Source organism: Lontra canadensis, unplaced genomic scaffold (genome assembly GCF_010015895.1).
Source record: "Lontra canadensis isolate GAN:19392208 unplaced genomic scaffold, GSC_riverotter_1.0 scaffold22, whole genome shotgun sequence".
Classification (NCBI taxonomy): domain Eukaryota; kingdom Metazoa; phylum Chordata; class Mammalia; order Carnivora; family Mustelidae; genus Lontra; species Lontra canadensis.
The window spans coordinates 20,301,410-20,314,510 of NW_022631016.1; positions in this window are offsets into that span (position 1 = coordinate 20,301,410).

The following is a 13,101-nucleotide window of genomic DNA, read 5'->3' on the forward strand; positions in this document are numbered from 1 at the left end:
CAGACTTAGCACCAATATAGTAAATATGGTATTTAGTTCACCTACCTAATCAAATAGTTGACACATTTTTCCTTTTTAAATTAAAGGCATTATTTTTTTAAAGTTGATGTTTTAAACAGTCTATGATTTGTCTGATCTTAGAAGCTAGGCAGGATCAGGCATGGTTAGTACTTGGATGGAAGACTGCCTGGGAATACGTGTTGTTACAGGCTTTGGGGCTCCTGGGTGGCTCAGTTGGGGTTGAGCCTCTGTTTGGGCTGGGGTCATGATCCTGGAGTCCTGGGATCAAGCCTGTTTTTCCTTCTCCCCACTGCTTGAGCTGTCTCTCACTATCTCTCACTATCTCAAGTCAGTCAGTAAAATCTTAGAAAAAAAATGATGTAAATAATCTCTAAAAATTCTTTGCATAGAATTCCAAACAGTTGTGACAAATAAGTTGTGTTACCCGGTGTGTGTTCTGTGTGTGGTGGATAATCGTTTACTCCATCATCCATAGCTTAGTGAAAAGCCCATTGTGGTGAAGAAAATGATGTGTCTTTGCTATTTTTAGCTCATCTCCTATTTTCATTTTGGTGGAGTGTTGATCAGATTTAGTGTTCCACTGATAACCTCTTGGTTTCATGGCAGATGCACTGAAAACACAATGTTAGGGATCTCAATGGCATATTTGAGTCTTCAGAGTAGAAAACTTCCTCAACTGCATTAAATATCATATACTTCCAAACTACTCATAAACCCTTAAAATTAAACCACAAATCTGTTCCCCCAAATTATTCTATTTTGAGGTATGCTAGCAAGCCTGAGAAAACCTTAAGTGTCCTCTGAGTGATAAGAAATATAGGGATAATTTTTGTCATCCCACATTCCAAGGAAGATAATCGTTGTTCCGCTGCCAGCAATACTTAAGGGTCCCAGGTACTATTATTACTTCCAATATCCCAGAGACATAATATATTAAGTGTTAAAAAATGAGTGAGTTGTTTCTTAGCTATTGAAGCCAAATTATATTTAGTAAGGGCTATAGCAAAGACTATAATAAAATTCAGGTCATCTAAGAATTTAAAAAAGAAAAAAAAACATAAAAGTAAACATACATTTACTACATGACCTAGCAATTTAACTCACACATATTTATCCAAACTAAATGGAATCACATATGCACACAAAAGACTCACATTGAAGTTCATAGCAGTATTCTTCACAATAGCTAAAACTTGGTAATGACCCAAATACCAATCAACAGGTTAATGGGCAAACAAAGTGTAATAAGTCCAATACATTGGAATACTAATCAGCAATAGAAAATAATGAACTGCCAATAAATTCAAAAGCATTAAAAACCATATTATGTTGGGCAAAACAAGCCAGGCACAAAACAATATGGTGTTCAAATACATTTATATGACATGATGGAAAAGGAAATTAATATACAGTGTCAGAAAGCCCATCAGTTTTACTTGGGACTAGGGGAAAAGAGCATGAGAACATTTTAAGAAGTTATAAAAATGCTTTCTATCATGACCAAGGTGGTAAAAACCATGGTATATGCATTTATCAAAGCTCATTAAAAAGGCACACTTAAAATGGATGTGGTATTTTAACATGTCAATTATACTTCAAAAAAAATTGACTAAAATTTCCCAAAAGTACTAATATGCCTTCATTGCTTACTGTGATATTCTTCACTATCTCATAACTTTGTATATAGTCTTTTACTTTCATCCGGTGATTCAGAATGGTGTGAAAAGTTATTTTAATGTAGCAATTTTTTGACATCTTATTTCCAACATGAGTTTTAATTATCATAAAATAGGTGATGAAAATCACAAAAATAGGAATAAAGATGTTCCGGTCAATTCTGTATTCCCACTTGCATAATAATAATACAGTATTAATTTAAAAACAGTCTTTTCTTAATAATACAATAGTTGGAGTGAAACCTACTATATTCTTCTGCCACCATATAGTGTAATCTTTTTGATATGTTTTATAGGTTACTTAATTTGACTGCTGTTAAGTGTTTGAGGAAGGTTCCTGCCTATAAAGTGGAATTTCACCAATTCAAAACATTTTTAGAATTATTTCAATTAGAATGTTTTCAATATCTGCTTAGCAATTGCATTCTCATAAGAAGGGGTATATTTTATTTTAGTCAGCGAGTCAACAAATATTAATTGGGCTCTCATTGGATGTCTTCTGTTGCACTAAGCAAATATATTACTTCCTTACAAGTACCTATGAAACATGGGGTTGTTTTCCCAGAGTTCCTGTAAAACATCATTCATGGTATTGATTAAATAAGGATGAAAGAAAAGGGAAGAAATTGGCATTTCTTTGTAAAATTTTTCCTTTGTATGGGGTAATATATGCTTTCATAGAAATGTCTCCCACTTGATTAGGGTAGACAAATTATATTGTGAATATTATCATCCATAGATCAGAAATTGACACTAACTTTAAATACAAAACTCTTTGAGAAAGATTTCTGCTGCCTATGTGTGTATCCCCATGAACAAATAAAGGGGTGGAAAATGAGATAGTGAAGCAAATGAAAATCCCTTTGGGTTTATTTATTTCATACGAACTGTCTAAGTTCAAGCTCCTTTCCAATGCTAAGTCCTACATTACAATTTTCAAATTATGAACTGGCAACTTCCCTGAGCCTTGATCCTTTGATTCTTCCCTGTGACAATAGTCCTCATTCGTCCATCAATCACCACCTACATGCCCACACCAAAAATTAATTTCAGACTACCCCAGAGAATGTCTTTAATGTTAGCTACTTTATAAATTAATGTAATGAGACATGTAACAATGTTTTCTGGAAGCTCATGTGCTGGTTTGGGAAACAAAAGTGCAATCATTCAGTCAGGTGCCCACAATACTCTAAAATTTTACAAACGATTTTTTTCTTAAATCAGAAATCATTGGTTATTTTCTGAAATCCTAAATGCAGTTTTATCCAAATTATAGCTTTTCAGTTTTTCTTCCAAGTATCCAGTCAGAAAGTGATAGAAGTGTATACTTGAAAATGCCCCCCAAAAAGTGTGACTGGTATGGTTGTGCTTCTCTAAAGTATTCAATCATTAAACTGAAAAATGATACTAGTGAGAAGATGCAATAACTAGCCAGTGGTTATTATTTTTTTTTTAAGATCTTATTTATTTATTTGACAGACAGAGATCACAAGTAGGCAGAGAGGCAGGCAGAGAGAGAGGGAAGGGGAAGCAGGCTCCCCGCTGAGCAGAGAGCCTGATGCCTGGCTGGATCTCAGGACTCCGAGATCATGACCTGAGCTGAAGGCAGAGGCTTTAACCCACTGAGCCACCCAGGCGCCCCATCCAGTGGGTATTATTTAAAAACAGACACAAACTTTTATATTTCTTTTGTGAATGTTGTGGATAAAAAGATTACAAATACCTGTTTTGCTGATCCTTATCGTACTTAGTCAACCAGTAGTCAAAGTACAAAATAACAACAATTAAAATGAAAACAGTATGCCCACTACTTTTCTTTTACTTTACACTGGTTTAAATGAAACAATATAGCAAAAAAAGAGAATACTTAAGTGAAAACAATACACATGCTATTTATATGCAAAGTTCAGCCCCTTTAGCTCAAAAGAAGGAATAGAAGAATGTTATTATTCGTATTAGAAGGAGGACTCCATTCATTTCTATGAGTGGTTGACTTCAGGGTAAGTTACAATTTAAAATTTCCAACTGGGTTAATAGCAAGTACCAAAAGTTCAGAAGAGCATTAGTAATTACTTCTCCTAAAAGCCAAGATTTATTGGGAATATCATGCAGTTTAGCATTACGCATATCTTGTTCTTTTCATTGTAGCTTAAAATACATGCAATGTAATGTCTCTCTTCCTAAGCATTCAAAGACTGTGTCATAATCAGAATAGTTTATTTGACTATTTCAAGTTGTTACATATATATTTTTCTTATTATTGTGATTCTTTGTGAAATGCATAAAATAGCATTAGTATAAAAGATGATCAATTCTCAACATCTCTGATCTATGATGAATAGGTCACATATTTAACAGATTTCTCTAAACTGAACTAGTCTGGATGTCGTAAGGGTCCTAGTGGGGTGATTCAAGTACAATCCAGGGAATTGCCTAAGTTTTTAAGGATCTCATGTATATCAGCCTGAACTTCTGAGATCACTTGTGGATTCAGTCCATTGACATTCCAGCTTGCTTTCTTGCTTTCTTTCTTTGTATCTTTCTTTTTTTCTTCTCTGCTCCTCAGAGAATGTACCTGGTTTGCGGCTCAGATCCTTGTCACTGGCATTGTGGCTTCCTGTTCCCCTGTGTCCCTGATCCTTTTCCTTGTCCAGACTCTGCTCCTCTAATATACGCATTCCGTCCTTATAGTCAGTTCACTGAATTAGAGCAAACCCTTTTCTTCCCGGCTCTTATTTCACTCTGTTACAGTGACAAGAATTCAGAAATTGCTCTAAGTGCTCATTATCTCAGAGTTATTTTAATGATCTATTTATTTATCTCTTGTTACAGACTTCTCAGTCTTCCTCACAGGACTCAGGGGATAGGGAGTGAAAGAGAAGCCAAGACAGATGATTGTCTGAGCAATTAGCAGTGGTGTCCTAACACCAGCCTGTGTTCGACACAAAGTTCAAGTGCCTCTGTTCTCTCTCCCCAAGACGCTAATTCCTCACTTTGAGGTTCCTAGGTTTTCTGTGTGAAGAGAGGTAAGTGCTTGCTGGCTTTTCACATATATTGAGTAAAATGACCTTAACAGTCCCCTCAGCTTGACTAAATTTTAGACAGATATCCCCCTGGTTACAGGCCCCTGACTTCCCCTGTCTTAGAGCACTTAACTTAAAACAAAAACAAAAACACACACCTCTCCACTGTGATTTTTTTCCTCCTCCCCTTTGAAATGTAAATCTTTTCTCAGCCTTCTGCTAGTTTTAGAACTCAAGTCCTTTTTTGGGGGGTGGGGGTAAGACTTAGGCACTGTTTCGATGACGTGTAATCCTCAAGATCAACCCTTATTGCCTCCTTCTAGTCTCTGTGAGAAGGCAGGAGCCTCACTCTGATAAGCACCAGTTAGCAAGAAACAAAGTAAACCATACAATTCAGTAACTGTTAACTACTTTCTTTCAGGGAGGGTTTCTATTTTGTTTTATACTAGAAATTAAAATTATATTAATTATAATAGTATATATAATTAATACATAATGTACTATTACATTAGTATATAATTATTAGTATTATGTTAGAATTATACAAGTATAGTATATACTATACTAGATATATCTATGATAGTTTTATACTCAAAATTTAGTGTGCTGTTCTTTTAATGTGGCAAACTGAGGTGGTATGAGCCAACGGGGACTCAATCTCCACCACTGAAATAATAGATCTGGAAGTTGGACTGAGAAATAACTTGCTAATATGGACAATGTGAATTTTGTATAAGAAGATTAAATGCTATCTATACACCTGAGCCCTTCAAGTGAATATCTGCCTTATTTAGGAGACACTTTAAAATGTATCTTGGCTCAAAACAACAATAACAAAACACATCTTGGCTCTTAATTCTCTGCAGCATCCGATCTCCCCAACATAAATAACCAAGATGGAGTTTGAACTAGATTAATCTGAGTGAAAGTAAGTGGCCACACTAAAAAATCCATTACATGAGTGGGTTAGTGTCACTATTTATGCATTAATGCACTCTTCCCCAATAAATGGGCATCTGTCTTAAAAGCTTAAAAAATAAAAGTGCTTATTTCAATCAGTTTTTGTAAGTTCTTATTTGAGTTTGGGATAAACCTATGTTACAAGACATGAACTCCAAGCAAGTGAGAATCTTGTAACTCTAGGATTTCAGATGACTTTTGAGAATAATTACTATATTTAGGGAAAAGTTACATTTAGTATGGAAAAGAGAATGAAATTGAGAATTACAGAAACAGTTCTGTTTTTATATTTCCCAAGTGATAAAGATCAATATGGGAAAATACAATAAAGATAATTTTTGCAGTAAAAGTAGAATGAGACCAAATTATTATTTCCTTTTTGCAGACTACTCATGAGATGAAGGAGGGAAATGATGACATAGTTAAGAGCAATATAGACCCTGGGTCATTCTCTGTTTTTGATTATGTCTTCTCCATGTACAGCCTGTGGGGCTTTGATAAATTACCTAAATTTCTTTCACCTCAATGTAGATATTTGCAAAATGGGATTAAAAATTATCGACCTCATCCTATTTGTATAAATTTTAAATCAGTTGACATTGATAAGGTCCTCAGAAAGAAAACCGCTATGACACATAGCAAACATTGTTAAACTGTTTGTTAAATAAAATAAAGTTAAATCAGAAAGGATGAATACCCAACTTTTGTATCAACATGGACAGGACTAGAAGAGATTATGCTGAGTGAAGTAAGTCAAGCAGAGAAGAGTCAATTATCATATGGTTTCGCTTATTTGAGGAGCATAAGGAATAATACAGAGGACACGGGGAGATGGAGAGGAGAAGGGAGTTGGGGGAAATTGGAGGGGGAGACGAACCATGAGAGACTGTGGACTCTGAAAAACAATCTGAGGGTTTTGGAGAGGTGGGGGTGAGAGGTTGGGTGAGCCTGGTGGTGGGTATTATGGAGGGCACGTATCGCATGGAGCACTGGGTGTAGTAAATAAACAGTGAATTCTGGAACACTGAAAAGAAATGAAAAAAAAATATTTTTTTTAAAAAAAGAATAAGAGGTGTTTGTTTATTTATAGGTATATTGATAAAGTTTGGCAAACAAGTTATTTATGAAATTTTAGTATCTCAAGTTCAATATGAAATTCTCCTAGAAGGGAAATAATGAGTTACTATTATCTGTTCCCTCTCCCCCAAAATAAAGTTAAAAAAAAAAAATCACAAAACTAGTTCTCCTTGAATAACTACAGGGGAAATGGGGCTCATTTCTATATAATAAAATTCAAAGACCAGGGATTAAAAAGAAAGAAGGTGGCACAAAACAGAACTGTCACATTAAGGGTCCTAAAACTGCCTCATGCAGAGGAAGTCATGCCACAAAATCCGAAACTGTCATCTTCTACATAGTGAGACACATATTGAGTGTGAAATGTTTATTTTCTCTTCCTTTCCTGGAGAGCAAGGAAAGCGTCACTGACGAAACTAAGAGGCGAAGCAGGGTGAGTACCTTGGTGAAAACAAGGGCGACCTGGAGAGAGAACATGGAATGGTAAGGAGCAGATGCAAAGTGGACAGTCATAGGTTTGGGAGATGGGATCATGTACCATAAAGTCAGATTCCCTCACTTATGCCCTCCAGTGGAAATCCTAAAGATGGGGGGAAGAAAAGGAAAAGGACCATTTTCATACAAGGGAAATAAAGCCAGGAGTTTTCTCACTCCAAATTTATTGTATCAGTCAGTTCTTGATTACTAAATAACCAAAGGCACTCTATCTACTTAAAGTGGAAAAAGGAGTCATTAATGATTATTAGGGAACTTGCAGATTTGTTCGGAGGAACAGAGAAATCGTGATTCTGCTTGCCTTCCAGATGCCTCCTCAGAAGCACACAGCAAAAACTCAGCTGGGGACAAAATGTCACCTCTGCTTCTATGGAGCATAAAATAAGTTTGTTCATTAGACAACAGTAGCTGCTGTCACCAGACCAATACCAGTCTGCAAATTGGTAACGACTAGGAACTTGTGCTGCAGCTAAGTATAAAAACTAACACCATCATTGCTCACATCTGCAAAAAATTGAAAATCCTGTCCTGAGTTTCTTTATTCATTGTATTCCCTTCTGGAGAGATGTCTTATGTGGTCATATCTGAGTGACAGAGGACTCAGTTCTGCTGCAGATGGAATTAGAAATGTAAGTCTTGATTCTCTTGCCAGGATGGCGGGATTCATAACATAAAGATATTTTTAAAAAGATATTCAAAAGACATCATTTTCCATCTCTTCCTTTACATTAACCAATAACCAATGTAAATCAACAACAAAATATGTAACAAACTTCATTTCATACAAACAAAATGTCACTTTCATAGAAGGCTGAGTGTCCTGGGTCAAGTGAATTTTAATTCAATTTTTGAACTTTCAACTCAAAGATCTTTATTGGTAAGGATATATTTACTGGGGAGTTTTGGAGATCAAAAAAAGATAATGTATGTGAAAACACTTTTGGGGATAAGTTGATAAGTACTTTTATCTTTTCATTTTTTAGTCTATCAGTCTATAAGAACAGAATCCTATATTCCTCACCTGCTCTTTTTTTTCTTTTTTTTGTTCCAATTTTAAAAAATATGACACAATTGGGTGCCTGGGTGGCTCAGTGGGTTAAGCCTCTGCCTTCGGCTCAGGTCATCAGGGTCCTGGGATCGAGTCCCGCATGGGGCTCTCTGCTCAGCAGGGAGCCTGCTTCCCCTTCTCGCTGCCTGCCTCTCTGACTACTTGTGATCTCTCTCTCTGTGTCAAATAAATAAATAACATCTTTAAAAAAATGTCACAATTTATTTCTTAATTATGCTTATTTCTTATGGTCAGTTTCCTCTGCTGAAATTTTAGGACTTAAGGAAAAAGATCTTTGTCTATTTTAGTCAAATGATGTTTGCCAAGAGCTTATATAAGCATACAATAAATGGTAGACCCTAATAAATATTTATGAATAAATTTATTTTCTTTTTCTTTACTTTTCTTTTCTCAATGATTCTAATTCTAATTTTTTTCTCATTCTCTTATAAACATAATAACAATTTATAAAGTATCCGGGACATACTGAAAGGTTAACCTAACATATAAATGGTAAATAAACAAATTATGCACACCAGTAAATAAAATGACTTTCAGTATGGCTTTATAGAATAAGCTAAAATTTTTTACTTGAAAAATTTCCTGATTTTGAAATAAGAGATGGAATATAAAAGATATTTGAAATAACTCTCTTCCAGCAGTAGTCTGTAAATATTATTTTTATAAATTTGTGGAGATTATATGACTGAATATTTATTTGGAGAGATATGAGTCTTAAGTAGAAAAAAATGGGGTATCCCAAGCACTATTCAAATGCTGCTTTTTACTAATGTCATTTGAAGCACAAAATTGTGTTTCTCTATTCCCAGTTATATCTGTTCTCAAGGTTTATCCCATTGTGAAAAATGGGGTGTAATAGACCTTAAAACTGAATAAGGCTTTGACAATTTGATAGATCTGATATTTTTCATGTTCTTCATTTCTAGAAAAAAAAAATACTCCTGGAGTAACATGTATCTTTAGGCAAAGGTAAGATGAACAGCTTACCTCCTCAAATCAAAGATAGAATTCGACTTTAAATACTTGCCATCATTTATGGTCCACTTTCTTAGAATATTTTATTAAATCTCAACCAGTTACACACCTTTAAAAGTCAGCCAACTGAGGCTTATTTTTCTTAACTGTATATATCATTTTTATTGTGTCTATTCAATATAGTACTAGTCACTGTCAGGATTCAGAAATAAATGGATCAGACATTTTGGTGTGTGAGTTATATCAGACTAATCATTTTATTTTATATTATGTCTCCCTCCCTCTCTCTCTTTTTAAAACTTATTTATTTATTTGAGAGAGAAAGCACATGAGAGGGAAGGGCAAAGGGGGAGAGAGAGAGAGAGTATATGAATCAAGCAGACTCCACTCTAAGCATGGAACCCAACACGGGGCTTGATCTCATGACCCTGAGCTCATTACCTGAGCTGGAACCAAGAGTCTGATGCTTAACCTACTGCACCACCAGGCACCCCTATTTTATATTATCTCTTTATCTTCACAATTTATTTGACATAGATGTTACTGATCTTATTTTACAGATGAAAAGCAGAAGCTGATTAAGGGCAGAAGTTGCTTGTTCAAGAGCAAAACATTCCTACTAATTCATTCTTGAAAGACCAGCTAAAACTTTTTGACTGTGAATCTAACCTTCCAAGCATACTATTTTTAAAAGTGCGAGGTATTTTTAGAAGTCATTCCCCAAGCATATGACCTGCTGATATACATCAGAAGGGTCTAAGGTTTTATTGGACAGTAATAAATGATCTTTACCTAGCAATAGCTAGCCCTCTCAAGTTCCTGGAAATTTTGTTTCCAAAATTCCTTAGGGACTTACTCTATCCGCAACCACCTCCCAACTTAAAGGCATATAATCACCACCCCTCACAACCCCAGTGCAGCTCTTTGTCCCCACAAGTCTTGTGCCCGTGCTTTAATAAAAAACCACCTCTTTGCACCAAAGATGTTTCAAGAATTCTTTCTTGGCTCTCGCCTTCAAACCCTACAGTCTTTCCTCCATTATTAAGATCTGGACATTTTCTAAGGGCAGAATTCTATTTGTGCGTGTTTGTCTATAATACTTTTAAAAAATACAAATCTGCAAACCGGTAGTATTTAATGGGCTACAGTTGTTGTGTGCAGAATCTAATTCTTGCCTGAAAGTAAAAAAAATTGGAAGAAGTGCATTTGATTTTTAAGTCCACAGGGTGCTATTTAATAAATGACTGCTCCAGTGAACTAGAAGGTCCACTTTTAAATAAGTATTAGTTCTTTCATACTATTAGAATGTTAGAAGAGAAATTATAAGAAAAATGATGTTCCAGGGATGGACATTTGAATAAAATACATACAAAATATATGGCAGTATAAATACTATACTAACCTTAAAGGAAATGTTATACATAAACAAATATTTCACTCACAAGTATCAATTTCTACTATGTTTTAAAATAAACATAATCAGATTATCCCTCAAATTGCTAAGGAAACAAAGGCATCTTGTGTGTATGTGTGTATATTTTTTTCCAGGAATATTTCAAAGAGCAGATGTACAATGTTCTCTTTTTTAAAAATTGTACTTCTATCTGTATATAAGAACAAATCATATAGTTCTCCCAGTGTTTTTAGCAATTAATAGTTTCTTTGACAAAAAATCACACATGAAAAATTTGTAGTTAAGCCCATTTTTCATTTTATAAAGGCTATTAAAACACACCTGGATCCACCTGCAACAGACAGATAATGGAAAAAAAAAAACAATTTTTTAATCTTCAAGGCAAATATAGGTGAATAACTTCAGACCATCTTAAATGGTAAAAAAAAAAAAAAAAAAAAAAAGCCCCCTAAAACTCTACAGGCAGAAAAAGTAATTTAGCTAACTTTCAAATTAAACAATAGAAAATTATAGATTGCATGCAAAATTACCCATTTTGCATATGTAATTACATGGTGGGCTTTTGGGGTTTTTTGGTTTTTGTTTTTTGGGTTTTTTTTTTTTTTTTTGCATCATTCGATATAACTGGAAATTTAACCTTAGGACTTGCCTTTCTTTTGATCAGAAATGTATAAATACATGGAAGGATTGCACTAATAATGTCATGACTCAACTTTCCTTCACAACACATTGCTTCTTGGCTATTATTTTCTTTCTAATTTAAAAACAATGGATTCATCTTATCTTCTCTCATTTTAAAAATGTAATTCTGTGTCTGTTGGCCATCTGGATGTCTTCTTTGCAGAAATGTCTGTTCATGTCTTCTGCCCATTTCTTGATTGGATTATTTGTTCTTTGGGTGTTGAGTTTGCTAAGTTCTTTATAGGTTTTGAACACTAGCCCTCCTTTTCCCCATGCAACCTCTCTTCCTCCTTTTGTTAACTATGAAGATGTTTTGTGTGTGTTGTTGTTGACCTTGTTAAGGGTGGTTAATACTGAATTTGTTATAACTGAAGGGGAGTAGCATATACCTCCCCAAAAATGCCTCTTTGGCATATTTTAGGTTGGTGATTTTTAAGAAATGGCAGACAGTAGAGAAGTTCTGAAAACTAATTAGAAGTTACCCTTTTGTAAGAGACATTTACATTTATAAGGGAACTCTCCATTTGTGAAGGTACTTCCCTCTATGTACCAGGAAAGGAGGATGAACCTAAATTTCTAGAAACACAATGCAGAAGACTAATAAAAATCTGCATAACAACAATACATACTCTTGTTTAGAGTGGTTTTCCTGGTAACCTCCCAAAACCATCCTCTCCCTACCCTCAGCATCTCCTTTTGTATTTAGCTGGGGACATTATTTAAGGTGGTGACTTGGGCCATTTCAGAGAGTTACTCAGTTTTTCTGGGTATCTCCTATGGATAGGGGAGATATACATGTTATTAAACTTGGGGCACCAAGGTGGCTCAGTGGGTTAAGCCTCTGTCTTCAGCTCAGGTCATGATCTCAGGGTCCTGGGATCGAGCCCCACATCGGGCTCTCTGCTCAGCAGAGAGCCTGCTTCCTCCTCTCTCTCTCTCTCTGCCTGCCTCTCTGCCTACTTGTGATCTCTGTCTGTCAAATAAATAAATAAAATCTTAAAAAAAAAAATTAAAAAAAAAACAAAACCTGTGTCTGTTTTTCTCCTGTTAATCTTTCTTTTATTAGGTAGGTGTCTCAGCCAAGAACCTAGAAAAGTAGAAGGAAAATTATTTTCCATTCCTTTACATAACTAAGAAATGACAAGTGCAATGAAGCAACAATACCAATTTGCTTTGCATTAAGTCAGTGATTCTCAAATCTGACCGCAATTTATAATCATTTGAGAAGTTTTAAATAGACACCAGTACTCCCCCCACAGAGATTCTAATTTAATTAGTCTGGGGAATGGCATGGCTATTTTAACATTTTAAAAGCTCTTCACGTGCTTCTAATATGCTGCCCGGATATGAAACCGTTGAAATATCTCAATGCCTAAGAATTTTTTAATTCCTTTCTATACCAAGTACATTGTCACTTGTTTGAAATAAATTCTCTTCAATTCTTAAAGTCGCTCAATATTATCCCCACTTCACAGATTAAATACAGATATTAAGGAAATTGAAGTATATGTTCAAAGTCACACATCTAATAATTTTTAAAAATCAGGGTTTTAAAAGAAGGTGTGTCAGGTTACAAAACTCATTCTTTGCAATTTTCTATCCTCTAGAAGCTAGCACAATCTCAAAGATTTAGGAGCCATGAAAATGCAAGTTAGCTATTTGCCCACAAACCTGTTTGTGCAAGTATTCTTAAGTTTAGGCAATACGCAC